Source organism: Oncorhynchus gorbuscha, linkage group LG15 (assembly GCF_021184085.1).
Source record: "Oncorhynchus gorbuscha isolate QuinsamMale2020 ecotype Even-year linkage group LG15, OgorEven_v1.0, whole genome shotgun sequence".
NCBI lineage: Eukaryota > Metazoa > Chordata > Actinopteri > Salmoniformes > Salmonidae > Oncorhynchus > Oncorhynchus gorbuscha.
The window spans coordinates 49,328,544-49,336,824 of NC_060187.1; the positions used below are offsets into that span (position 1 = coordinate 49,328,544).

General features: G+C 39.4%; 1 long non-coding RNA gene across 1 annotated transcript; it reads left to right on the forward strand.

Moving 5' to 3' along the window:
• The first annotated feature begins 622 nt into the window (after positions 1 to 622).
• On the forward strand, positions 623 to 5,994 carry LOC123996432. Its single transcript, XR_006831995.1, has 3 exons — positions 623 to 762; positions 5,151 to 5,300; positions 5,431 to 5,994. It is a non-coding gene; the product is annotated as an uncharacterized LOC123996432 (long non-coding RNA).
• The last annotated feature ends 2,287 nt before the right edge of the window (positions 5,995 to 8,281 follow it).

Consider the following 8,281-nt stretch of genomic DNA (forward strand, 5'->3'; position numbering starts at 1 on the left):
AAACCAAGCGGAACCTGTCTGTTTGTTCATATCGTCCGGCAGACCTGCTTGAGGGACAGGTGGGTGGAGTTCCAGGTGCCACTCAACCCAATGCTTTGGAGAGATGGCCTTGTTTTTATTAAGAGCCTGATATTGATGTCTGATCTGGATCTGGCATTAGACTGGCATTTTAGAACAGGTCATGTGACTATTATTGTTGCTTTTGTTGCAAATAGTGTAACTGTCATGTCAATGCTGAATTGTACAGATGTGAAAGACAGCATGCGATTAGGAAATGCTACAGGGAGTTTTTGACGTCTTTAAAACATAGTACATTTTAAACAGCAGTCTGTGGAACTGGCTGAAGAGATACTGCCCTTTGTTTGTTTTCCCTCAAACATGCCATGATTTCATAAGGAGGGTGGAACAGCACTTGTTGTTTTCATCAGAAATGACTTATGTGTTTGTAAAATATTACTGTTCTCCGATTTTTAATTCCTAGCTTTTAGATGTGTTTGAAAATCCTGTATATTTGACTGTGATATGTGGTTGTCTGATTTTGGGGGCAATTTCTTTTTTTGACAGTCCCACTGGACCAAAAATGGACCAGCCCATCTGGCATTTGCCCAATTGCCAGTCCAACCCTGACTGCAGCTGTTTCGCTCCCACTGGGAGAGACTGTTAATCACGCAGTGAGATTGACGAGAGTGGTCATTGGGAGGTTTTCCTACTAGTTCATCATGTATCGTAATCACATGGCGTTGTGTTCTCCAGAACTGTGTGGTGAGTACCAGGAGACCTTCTATGAGGTATCTATCCAGAATCCAAATCTCATGCATGAACGACCCACTGTGCCCACTTACAAATCAAATCAAATGTTATTAGTCACATGCGCCAAATACAACAGGTTGTACTGTGAAATGCTTACTTACAGTATGAGCCCTTAACCAACAATGCAGTTTTTTAAAAATTAAGTAAGAAAAATTTGCGAAATTAACTAAAGGAAAAATAGTAACACAATAACAATAACTATTTGTGGACTTTGTGTGTCCCCGTGTGTGTGTGTGTGTGTGTGTGTGTGTGTGTGTGTGTGTGTGTGTGTGTGTGTGTGTGTGTGTGTGTGTGTGTGTGTGTGTGTGTGTGTGTGTGTGTGTGTGTGTGTGTGTGTGTGTGTGTGTGTGTGTGTGTGTGTGTGTGTGTGTGTGTGTGTGTGTGTGTGTGTGTGTGTGTACTGGAGTGTCAGTGTAGTACAGTGGCTTGCGAAAGTATTCATCCCCTTTGGCATTTTTCCTATTTTGTTGATTTACAACCTGGACCTAAAAGAGATTTTGTGCCTACCACTTTGAAGATGCTAAATATTTTTTTATTGTGAAACCAACAAGAAAGAGCACAAAAAACTGAACTTGAGTATGCATAACTTTTCCACCCCAAAAGTCAATACTTTGTAGAGTCACCTTTTGCAGCAATTACAGCTGCAAGTCTCTTGGAGTATGTAAGCTTGGCACACCTAGCCACTGGGATTTTTGCCCATTCATCAAGGCAAAACTGCTCCAGCTCCTTCAACTCGGATGGGTTCTGCTGGTGTATAGCAATCTTTAAGTCATACCACAAATTCTCAATTAGATCGAGGTCTGGGATTTGACTTGGCCATTCCAAGACATTTAAATGTTTCCCCTTAAACCACTTGAGTGTTGCTTTAGCAGTATGCTTAGGGTCATTGTCCTGCTGGATGGTGAACCTCTGTCCCAGTCTCGAATCTCTGAAAGACTGAAACAGGTTTCCCTCAAGAATTTCCCTGTATTTAGCACCATCCATCATTCCATCAATTCTGACCAGTTTCCCAGTCCCTGCAGATGAAAACCATTCCCACAGCATGATGCTGCCACCACCATACTTCACTGTGGGGATGGCATTCTCGGGGTGATGAGAGGTGATAGGTTTGTTCAAGACATTGTGTTTTCCTTGATGGACATGCCTTTTGGCAAACACCAAATGTGTTTGCTTATTTTTTTCTTTAACTTCTTTGGGACTGGGTGGCAGTTTTGAGTGGCTTGGATGAATAAGGTGCCCATAGTGAACTGCATCCTACTCTGTCCCAGATGCTAATATATACATACTGTTAGTAGTATTGGATAGAAAACACCCTGAAGTTTCTAAAACTGTTTGAATGATGTCTGTGAGTATAACAGAACTCATATGGCAGGCAAAAACCGAGAAGAAATCCAACCAGGAAGTGGGAAATCTGAGGTTTGTGGTTTTTCAAGTGATTGCATATCCACTAGATGTCAACAGTCTTTAGAACGTTGTTTCAGGCTTCTACTATGAAGGGAGAGTGAATAAGAGCTGTTTGAATCAGGGGACTGGCAGAAAGAGCTAAGTCACGCGCTCGGCCATGAGCACGAGCTCCGTTCCTTTTCATTTCTAAAGACAAAGCAATTGTCCGGTTGAAACATTATTGAAGATTTATGACAAAAACGTCCTAAAGATTGATTATATACATCGTTTGACATGTTTCTACGAACTGTAATTTAACTTTTTTTACTTTTCGTCTGGACTTAGTGCCCACGCCTTGTTCATTTTGGATTACTGGACTAAATGCGCGAACAAAAAAGGAGGTATTTGGACATAAATATAAACTTTATCGAACAAAACAAACATTTGTCTAAAATGGAGACCTGGGAGTGCCACCAGATGAAGATCATCAAAGGTAAGTGATTAATTTTAACGCTATTTCTGTCTTTTCTGAAACCTCTCCTTGGTTGGAAAATGGCTGTATGCTTTTCTGTGGCTAGGCGCTGACCTAACATAACTGCATGGGGTGCTTTCACCGTTAAACTTTTTTTTAAATCTGACACAGTGGTTGCATTAAGGAGAAGTTTATCTATAATCGTATGTATAACACTTGTGTCTTAGATCAATGTTTATGGTGAGTATTTCTGTAATTTGACGTGGCTCTCTGCACTTTCACCGGATGTTTGTTTGAGACAATGCATTTCTGAACATAAGGCACCAATTTCAAATGAGGTTTTTGGACATAAAGATTAACTTTATCGAACAAAACACACATTTATTGTCTAACATGGAGTCCTGGGAGTGCCATCCAGTGAAGATCATCAATGGTTAGTGATTCATTTTAATACTATTTCTGTCTTTTGTGACACCTCTCCTTCTTTGGAAAATGGCTGTATGGTTTTCTGTGGCTAGGCGCTGACCTAACATAATCGCAAGGTGTATTTTCGCCGTAAAGACTTTTTGAAATCAGACACTGTGGCTGGATTAACAAGAGTAACACAATCTATATACTGAGATCATGTGACACTTAGATTGCACACAGGTGGACTTTATTTAACTAATTATGTGACTTCTGAAGGTAATTGGTTGCACCAGATCTTATTTAGGGGCTTCATAGCAAAGTGGGTGAATACATATGCACTCACCACTTTTCTGTTTTGAATTTCACTTCACCAATTTGGACCATTTTGTGTATGAAATGAAATCCAAATAGAAATTGCAGGTTGTAATGCAACAAAATAGGAGAAACGCCAAGGGGGATGAATTATTTTGCTAGGCACTGTATGTGTGGTTAGAGTCCAGTGATTGTACATCAAGCCTGTGCAAGAGAGTCAGTGCAAAAAACTATAATATAGATACAAATTAAATAAGCGGTTGAATGGCAATAGTCCGGATAGCCAATTCATTAACTGTTCAGCAGTCTTATGGCTGGGGCTAAAGGCTGTTAAGAAGCCTTTTGGTCCCAGACTTGGCGCTCCAGTATCGCTTACCGTGCAGTAGCAGAGAGAACAGTCTATGACTTGGGTGGCTGACAATTTAACAATTTTTGGATTGGTACACCAAGATCTTGTGCCTGTCATCATCCACTAAATGGGAGATTAATCTACAACCACTGGAACCACTTTGAGTAATCTACTGTGACGTGTCAAAATCATAATTTCCATATTAAAATCAAAATGGGAGTGTATGCCGCTAGAACCTTCTGTACATTATACGCACGTTTCTGTTGTGGGAACAGGAAAGCCTTTAAGTGATAAAAGATGGGTGCTGTGCTCACTCAGCTCAGTACTAGGTAGATTTGACAGTGGTGAGACCCCTATGTTAGACCAATATGTGTCCACGGTTTAGTTGTAACATCTTACACTCCATTTACATCTTAGCTTACTGCTCTAACAGACATTTTTGGCTGTACTAGTTTTCGTGATGTAATGTTTACTACTATAAAGTATGCATCAGGTCATTTAGATGTGTATAATGTGACCACATTCAACTGCATGTAGTCACGGTCTATTAGTAGCAGGCAGGCAGATCACAATGATGAAGGTTTCTGTTGCTCTTTACGGGATAAAACAATAAAGCCTTAAATCGTAGCGTGAGTCTCTCCCTTTGAAGATATTAGGTGTAACACCTCTTTGGGTAATGCCCATTTAAGATGACATATCTGGACACAATGTTGTAAAACCAGACTTTTTCAGTGTGTCGTGCAAACAACTTAAAGATGTCAATGAGCTTGACGGTTTCAAGTGTATTTGCTAATTGCCTGCAGCCCCGATCCATTACTCAATGTTAGACTATTGGTATGATGTTTGACCCTGGAGGATGGCTATACAAAATGGCAGTTCAATGTGATCTTCAAAGTAAGACCGAGGAAGTACAGTACAGTAGATACATATGGCCTTGGAAATTTTTTCATCTTCAACCTAGAAATCAATCCGACCTGTTAATCAAGATTCTTTCATGAAATGTCTGGTACCTCAGGCCATCCCTGTCTCGTTCAAAGGCATCACCATCCTCTTATCATGAGAGAGTGTTTTAATCCACTGACAGTCACTACTAATGGATGGTGTTCAGATTAATTGTGCACATTCTCTCGCTCCCGGACTGGAACAGCAGAGCTGAACACTGTTGCAGCTGAACACTACTGAAGTTGAGCATTACTGTAACTGCCAGCATTAAAATGTCTTATACTAGTGACATAATGTTTTCAATATGGTTCTCTGTTGTATAGTCTGGTGTATTTCCTGTAGATTAATGGGCCTCCCTCATTGCCCTTACAAAAATGAATTTATTGCGCCAAACGTCCCGCAAGTTGGTGTTGTTTACCACTAGTGGTGAATCTGCAGCAAACCTTTGGCAACAATAATATTTATTGCCCCTAGTGGCAAACAGTTCCCTTTTGCAGATGGATACCCTTCTCCTACCCGTGGTGTTGGAAGAGGCTGCATCAACACCCTGGAAAGATGTTTGTGGTGCACTAATAACACTTTTTTTGAGTGAAAAATTAGTGTATCGTCTTCAAGCTTGATAAGGTCAGCAAATGCATGTATTATTCTCATAAATGTAGCCCATACATTCATTATTTATAACAATTAGATCTTTCAATGCTTTAAACTGGTAGCTAGCTCATCTTGATCATGTGTTGTTTCTTTTTCTTTCCAGAAGCAATCAGTTACAAGGCAAAAGTACAGATTGAGGCCTTCAATCAAACTGAGGACAGAGACATATATGTGCACCAGGTCAAGGCTTCTTGCATGCATAGATTTTAGATTTAAGACAACAATAACTCATTTTGAAAAATAATATGAATTGCCATATTAGGCATAACCCAATTGTATGTTGCTTTTCTTCCACCCAAGCCTTATACACCTATGTCAGGAAGCAGACAACTGTCTCTTAATGATGAAGTCCCCAGTCTAGATTGAATATCATATTTATTTGATTAGCTTGAATCAATTGTGTTAAGACTTGGCTGAAGAAGAATCTTGCATACTATGGCTCTATTGGAACAGTTGGCCACACATTTAAAGGTACATTTAGTAGGCCTAAGTCCCAGTTTCTGCTAGCTGCATTGTTTGTTTATATAGCATTTATACAAGGCAGAAATATTATTACCTAGCTGAAAATTTTAGAATGCCAGCTTCAGTGAGAAGTATAGCAACATCAAGGCAACTTTGTAACAACTGACCCCATTTTTCCAAAGCCAAACCTGCCCATTAGCTGCTGAGTCTACCTTTGATGATACCAAAATAATTATACAAAATTCAGCGATTGTTTTCAGTATCGTAATGTTGTTTTTGTGTTTTCTGATTGTTTCAGTGCATGCATTCAACATGTTTTGAACAAAGGACTTCCACAGGGCACCATTTCCAAAGTCCACTCAAAAAGGCAATAGTTATGCAATGGGTTGATTTAGTTTTTAAAAAATGTTGTTTTAATCTTCCATTGGTTGAACGCTATTGCACAGTTATCACTTGGCTCATGTTCATTCTGTAGTTGCCCCTTTTATCATCCTAAGGTCAACATCCCCATAGTGTTCACATTTCTCTCATGTTAATGTTGTCAATACATTGAATACATGTTTAGGATATTTAGTATGTTTAGCTTTCTCTGTGAGAAGCAAGTTCATTTAAAATGATGTAACTTGGTTTTTATAGGTAAAACATTTCAATGTTGTTAACACACAGTAACCAAAAACCTAATTTGCATATGAGCTGACTAGGTGAAAAATCTTTTGATGTGCTCTTGAGCAAGGTACTTAACCCTAATTTCTCCTGTAAGTCACTCTAGACAAGAGTGGCTGCCAAATATGTACAGTGAGTGTGTGGAATAGGTTAGGTAGTTAAGACGATGCACTTCAGCTCACTACCAATTCCACACTCAACTTTCCCAGGGGGCAGTAGCAACCTTGTCCAAGTGCTAAGCCTGGTTGATAACGAGACAGGTGCTAAGCCTGGTTGATAAAGGGACAGGTGCTGCCAATTAAGATGATTGTCCTGCAGTATCTAATGACTACCAGCTGCAATCAATTAATTGACAATTGACTACCTTTGTGGGTGTGGCTACACCAAACATTTCTGTTGACCAAGAAAACATCAGCTGAATCTCACACTAGCCTAGTGGTTACGAAGCCAGGTTGTAATTTTCACATTAATAAATTACCTGAATGCAGAGCAATGAAGTTGATGGTTGGGGTTTTGACTGGTTTCTGTTTTTTAGACGGGATTTATCTCAGAGTTGATGTTTTTGTAGCCAAGTTTCATAGTTTTGCAACTCAGTGTTTTATGGAGGGGGAAAAGGAACATTCAGAAAAATAGATATTGGTGATTGTGATGTTGTTTTTTTTGGGGGGGGGGGAGGTGTTAGGTAGTTTAGAGAGCACACTATATCTCACTACCACTTCAAAATCAGTAGGCTAGTTATTGGTTTCGTAACTGTGTTTGTGAGTGTGTGCATCTGTTTTTTTAACAAATATTTCACACTTATTGTGATACTCATGGTCATCAGTGACCAATATGTGGGAAGTTGTTTTGACTTGGGCCTCTATGGAGCTATGGTCTAATGGAGTGTAAAGCAAAAAGCACTTAGGACTTTTTTCTGAAAATCACTTTCCTTGAGTCACATTTCACAGCTGTAAACACTATTCTCACTTTATCTCCAAGACCTTTCAACGATTCAATCATCGATTTTGCATCTCTCACTGCTGCCTACTTTAAAATTTTGCTCTGATAATATTTGGATGTTTGCCAGAGCCAATCCCATTTTCTTCCGGGAACTTTAGAGGCATTTTGCATGGTTCTATCAATTATGTATGTTTTCATATACAGGTGTCTCTCGTGAGGTCCGTTACCTAAACGTAGGCCTACGACTATTATGACATCATAACCACACTCACTATCTTGGGGACACTGTGGAATTGATACGAGACACACCGTGATTAAGGCAAGTGCAGTGGTGTAAACGACCACAAGTAGTTTTGGGGGGTATCTGTACATACTTTTAAGGAATGTAGTGAAGTAAAAGTTGTCAAAAATATAAATTGTAAAGTACAGATATCCCAAAAAACGACTTAATAGTGCTTGAAAGTATTTAAGTACTTTACACCACTGGTTATAGCCCTATTTGGATGGGTGTTACTAGAGACGTTGGATTTGTAATTATTATCCAAGGATATGCGTTATTCCAGAGGACGATTCACACAAGATGAGTTCGTTTTTCCAAACTATCTTTTTGTTCAGTGCATTTAAATTGAAGTGTGATCATACTGATTATTTTAGTGATCCATCCATGGCAGAGCTACCATTCGTTAGGTTCTCCAACCCTAATCTAGGGCATCTGATTAATTAATTAACTGGATGATAAACTGAATCAGGTTAGTTTAAAGTGGGGTTGGAGCAAAACCTATAGGAAGGTAGCTACCCAGGAACAGAATTGGAGAGCCCTCACCTATGCCATAAAACAGGGTTTAATTAAATAGCCTAAACTATAGAAAACACATTTTATTGCAAATGTA